Source organism: Carassius carassius, chromosome 23, assembly GCF_963082965.1.
Source record: "Carassius carassius chromosome 23, fCarCar2.1, whole genome shotgun sequence".
Lineage (NCBI taxonomy): Eukaryota > Metazoa > Chordata > Actinopteri > Cypriniformes > Cyprinidae > Carassius > Carassius carassius.
In genome coordinates, this window is record NC_081777.1 from 25,488,178 (window position 1) to 25,494,519 (window position 6,342).

Here is a 6,342-nt window from a genome sequence, read left to right on the forward strand (position 1 = left end):
AATGGTACATATAAATGGTACATATAAAATTTCTTCATGGTACACTGAGCCGTATTTTACAGACTTTCCTTATAAATGTGAATACAAATGTCACCACGCTCCTTGAGTGTCCACTAACAATTAAGTGAATAAGTAAGTTTATGCACATAAATTTTATTGAGTGGGTGATCGACTTGATAACTCACAGTGTTATTCACATTAAACGGTGCTTCATGTAGGAGTAGGCAATAACTGGTCACTGGAAATTTGACTATAAATAGATTTTTTTCTTTTAAAGAGGAAGCTAAAATCACACTGAAGCAGTCATATATCATTAATAATCTCAAAGCTCATGGAAGATCTGCCTTGAAAGGTTGGAATGTTATCTCTAAAAATCCATATCTCTTTGGAGAAAATGAAAGGGATTTTTAATTCCAGAAGCTTACTCTTGCGCACTATTGAAAACAGCAAGAACATGACTGATCTGGAAAATCAACACATGAAGGAGGACCAGATAAAAGCACAATCAATCAATCTATCTCCTTCTATCCGACTTTCTTTATCATTTCTTATTCTGCAATGATTGGCCCATTACATTCAGACCACATATGTACACTTAACCCACATAAATCCACCCAAAGCAGTACATGTTGTTTGCACAGCATGGCAAGCACATTTGCAGAATTTTAATTTTACACAGGATCATACATCTTTGTGACACGTATTTCCCCAGCTACAATATGAAAACTGTTTTGATGAGTGTAAGATAGTGTCACCATGTTCCTTGAGTGTGCATAAATGAATAATTAAGTGAATAACTAAGTTCATGCACATATATTCGATCAAAATGTGGACCAGTGAAAGAACAGAGAGACTTATGAAAAGCACATGTTTTGCATCCACTTATGAGACATTAAACCCCCAAGGTGCTTTTTAAAAGTGCTGCAATATTTTTCCTTCAGTTTCATATGCATTTGCTTGGCCCAGAGCAGGAAGCTAATGAAGCTTGTCATCTGGAAACATTAAAAATCATCTAACCTGAATGTAGATGTAACATGAACTGTATGCATGTATATTAACCAGCCCCCATAGTGTAAATCAAAGTAAGTTTAGCTCTCTGATGTAAATCCTCAAAAAACATACTGTGTGGGATAATTCTGCATTCAGCTAAGTAACGAACGTAACCTCAGTTCCCTGAGATACAGGAATGAGTACTGCATCTTCTTTAAGACGCTATGGGGAAAACTACTTTTTTCTCAGATGACAATCCTTTTCAGTAATGCAGTGTAACTGCACGGCCATTGGCAACGAAACACCCCATAATTGGTTAGAACATCTGGCTAAATAGGCAGGCATTTCGCCATAGGATTCTCAAGTTACTTTGACTGAAGGGAAGGCTGAGTCGAATTCATTGGATTCGTTGGACAATGTTTGAACTTGCCTTAAGCACCAAAAAGGGGCCCAGAGGGACCCAGTGGCGCCCCCAGAAAATGTTAACAGGGGTGGCCAAATGAGGCCACAGTAAATTTTGGGGGTGGCACATTAAAATAAAGAAAAAAATTAAGGGTTTACAGTATAGACAAAAAGTTATATCTCTGTGCGTTCTAGGATTTTATCGATAACGATAATCACACTATTTTGCTGAGTGTTATTGTGCTGATATCTTATTTTTAATTGTGCTGACAACTGATTTTTTTTTTTTTTTTACCTTTACACCATTGTTTCTAAAAGTGTGCACCATATTTTAGGTCAAATACTTGCATTTGGGCTGTTACCAAGCAAATGCAATCAGTATCAACAAAATTGATCTTTGCAATGCAGATAAAACAGAAGCTGCATCTGAAGTGCCATTTAGATGTTTTTACACACTGTTTAATGCAGCTCCGTGGAACATGGAATACTTTAACCTGCAGTTACAAATGAATAAATAATGTTTTGATATTTTAAAGATAAAACATTGAAAATGCCTCAAAGTTACGTATGTAACCCTAGTTCCTTGAAGGAACGAGACGCTGCGTCTAGCGCTTTGGGGAACGTCCCTGACGAGACCGACTCTGAATATCGTGTGCAATCCGTCCATCGGAAAGGCGTGACGTCACGGGCGGGGTGACGTAGCGACCAGGAAGCTATAAAAGCACGTGCCGTGCAGCTGGCCTCAGCTTCGAGTAGGGAAGCAAGCGCCGGCAGGGGTGCCGGGAGTATGGCTTTGCGACGCAGCGTCTCGTTCCTTCAAGGAACTAGGGTTACATACGTAACCTTGAGGCGTTCCTTTTCAGGAACTCGAGCTGCGTCTAGCGCTTTGGGGAACGATGTGCCAACGCTGCCAGACTTCCAAATCCCTGCCTAGTGTGTATCCGAAGAGAACAGCTAAGACGAGAGAACAGAAGAGCCCGGCGTGGCTCGCATGTCAAGATTGTAAAATCGGACAAATGTGGAGGGCGTGGACCACCCCGCAGCGTTGCAGATGTCCAAGAGGGACACACCTGCTGAGAAGGCCTTGGAGGCCGCCATACCCCGAGTAGAGTGAGCCTTGGCCCCCAAAGGAGGGGGAAGACCAGAGGACTCATAGGAGACGTTGATAGCCTCGACTATCCAACGACTAAGGGTCTGCTTGGTGGCAGGAGAACCCTTGTTAGAAGGACCATAGCAAACAAGCAGTTGGTCGGATTTTCTCCACAGGGCAGCTCTGTGGACGTATGCGTCCAGTGCTCGCACTGGACACATACAGTTTAGCTTCTCTTGGTCTGGCTCCCGAAAGGGAGGAGGACAGAAGGCCTGCAGTACGATAGGTTGTGGTGTGACAGAAGGAACCTTCGGAACATAACCCGCTCGAGGGTGTAAGAATGCTTTGGCCATACCAGGGGCAAAGTCTAGGTAGGTAGGGGCCACCGAGAGGGCCTGGAGATCTCCAACTCTCTTTAGAGAGGTGATTGCAAATAACAGGGCAGTTTTAATTGTTAGATGTCTGTCTGAGATGTCTTAAAATTGGCTCGAATGGAGCTTTACAAAGAGCCTCTAGCACCACAACCAAATCCCAGGGGGGAACACGGGACCGTACTGGAGGTCTCAGCCTCAGTGCACCTTGGAGGAAACGTGTAACTAGGGGGTGTCTACCCACTGACTGATCATTGAAAGGGACATGGAAAGCAGCTATGGCCGCCACGTAAACCTTTAAGGTGGAGTGGGATAACCCCGCAGAGAGCCTGGCTTGTAAAAACTCCAGAACTGTACCAACTGGGCAGTTTGCTGGGTCAAGCTGGCGGTCTCTGCACCATGAAGTGAAGAGTTTCCACTTCAGGGCGTACAGTTTCCTCGTAGCGGGAGCTCTGGATTGGAGTAGGGTCTCAACAACCTCGGTTGAGAGACCAGCTGCTAACAGTTGTGCCCCCTCAGGGGCCACACCCACAGCTTCCACAACTCCGGGACGAGGGTGAGTTATCGTACCCTGCGCCTGTGAGAGTAGGTCTGTCCTGATCGGTATCTCCCACGGAGAGCCGTCGAGGAGCGAGACTAGATCTGAGAACCATGGTCGGCCCGGCCAGAACGGGGCTACTAATAACAGACGGACCCCGTCCTGGCGTACTCTCGCCAGAACTCCCGGGAGCAGAGCGATAGGGGAAAAAGCGTACAGACGAAGCCTCGGCCAGGTCTGTACCATAGCGTCCAGTCCCAGAGGAGCTGGATGAACTAGAGAGAACCAGAGGGGACATTGCGATGTCTCCTGAGTCGCAAAGAGGTCCACCTGGGCTGTGCCAAATACTCTCCATATCTGCTTCACCACCTCGGGGTGAAGCATCCATTCCCCGGGCCTCGGCCCCTGCCTCGACAGTATGTCTGCTCCCACATTCAACCTCCCAGGAATATACACTGCTCTGATCAAGAGGAGTTTGCCCTGGGACCACAGAAGGATCTGGTGTGCCAGCTTGTACAAGGGGCGTGAACGCAGACCCCCCTGGTGATTGATATAAGAGACCACTGATGTGTTGTCGGTGCGCACCAACACATGGTGACCTCTCAGGTCTGGGAGGAAATATTTCAATGCTCGGTAGACTGCTAGCATCTCTAGGCAATTGATGTGCCATGTCAGATGGCGATCGCTCCACAGACCGCGGGCAGGGTGGCCACTCATGACCGCACCCCAACCGGTGAGGGACGCGTCTGTCGCTAGCGTTACACGGCGACAAGGAGCTCCCAGCACCGTGCCCTGATTCAAGAACCAAGGTTTCTTCCACATGTCTAAGGCACGAAGGCACCGCCGCGTGACCTTGATAACTCGAAGTGGATTTCCCCTCGGGGAAAAGCCCTTGGACTTGAGCCACCACTGTAGGGGTCTCATGTACAGCAGGCCAAAAGGTATCACGTTGGACACAGCTGCCATCAGCCCTAACAATCTCTGGAATTGTTTGACAGTGAGTGACTGGCCTTCTTTGACTCTCTCGACTGACGTGAGGATCGACTCGATCCGAGCAGGAGACAAGCGTGCCTGCATCGTGGTCGAATTCCACACTACGCCTAGATAGGTGGTTCTCTGAACTGGAGAAAGTACACTCTTCTTGGCGTTTAGTCTCAAACCCAGCTCCCCCATGTGTGCGAGGACGACATCTCGATGTCGAACCGCCATCTGCTCTGATTGAGCTAGAATCAACCAATCGTCGATATAGTTCAGAATGCGGATGCCCTGCATACGGAGGGATACCAGAGCCGCATCTACACATTTCGTGAACGTGCGGGGTGAGAGTGCGAGGCCAAAGGGAAGTACTCAGTATTGGTAGGCTTTGCCCCCAAAAGCGAACCTCAGAAACTTCCTGTGTTGTGGAAGGATGGATATGGAAGTATGCGTCTTGAGATCTATTGTGACAAACCAGTCCTCGGATCTGATTTGAGCTATAATCTGTTTGACAGTGAGCATTTTGAACTTCAGTGACATTACTGAGAGGTTTAGATGACATAAGTCTAAGATCGAACGCAACTCCCCATCCTTCTTTGGAACTATGAAATACCGGCTATAAAACCCGGACTCCCTGACTAGAGGAGGGACCACCTCGATGGCCTCCTTCCTAAAAAGGGTATTCACTTTTTTGTTCCATAACCAGAGCCTGCAGGAGGCCGACTATTGTCTTTCCACTGTGCGCAGGACCCATTGAGATACATTGGCAGTAGTTTCCACGCTGCTAGCTAATGTACTAAGGGAATCAGTCTCTCGAGACTGATCTCTGGAGTAAGAGGCCCCCGAAGGGGAGGCGAGCATCCCAGCTCCGCTACGCTCACGGGCGGAAATAACTGAGTAGTGCTCGCTGGAGGCCGCTGCACCCTGAAACTCCGGCAGGGTTGGCAGACCCACCTCCCGAGGGCACTGAGGTGAGACGGGCACCGTGTAATGAGGTGGACACCGCTCTACCCCAGTAGGGGCTACCCTCTGTAGTAGTGACTGTTTGTACGCGGAGGGGGCTGCTCCCGCCCAGCAGTCCCTCCAGTACATCTAACTTCATGAGTCAAATACCTGTCATTATATTCCTCAGAATTTAATGAAATCAAACAATCAGACAAGTAAATACGGTCTGGATTGTGATACAATACACATTGAAGTGATATATTGAACTTCTCGAAGTTAGATAACAGTCACTAGATTCCTCAGAATCTAATGCTATCCAAATTCCTCAGAATTTAGTGAAATCAAACAATCAGACAAGTAAACACGGTCAAGATTGTGATAATGTACACATTGAAGTGATAGAACCAACTCCTGCTTATTAAATGGAGTTAAAATAACCAGACACGCGGTCGGGTATGGAAAAATTCACATCAAAACTGAAAATGATGTAATACACGCGTTGCCTCGACAGCGCGCGAATAGCTTAGTCACACAAACAATATTAATCCCCTCGGAGATTAAATAGCTGCTCACTAACGCTGCCCGTATAATGACACTGTTTGTTTTATACTGTGCTTATGCAACTTTGTTTTTGCAACTACAAGCTCGCCGACGCCCTCCGTATCAATCTCCTCGGAGAAAGAAAGGCAGAGCGTCAAGCCCGACGCTCGGGGGGAAGAGCCGAAGCTCGGGCTTCCAAACCCCTGGAATCAGGCAGATCTGGTGGGTACGGTAGGAGATAAGGACGTGCCCGTCTCCATACCTTCCAGCAGATCGATCTGCGAACCCAACGAATGCCGGCGCGGCTTCGCCTCGGCGAAAGCGGAACCGGCATCGCGAGGAACGCTTGCGAAGGCTCACTTCTCGAAGAGAGCCGTGCGGGATCGAAGCGTCCGCATTGGCATTCGTTCACAATGCGGGCAGTCGGCCCCCTCGAGAGCCGACTCAGCGTGCTTCGATCCCAGGCAAGCCACGCACAAACTGTGTGTATC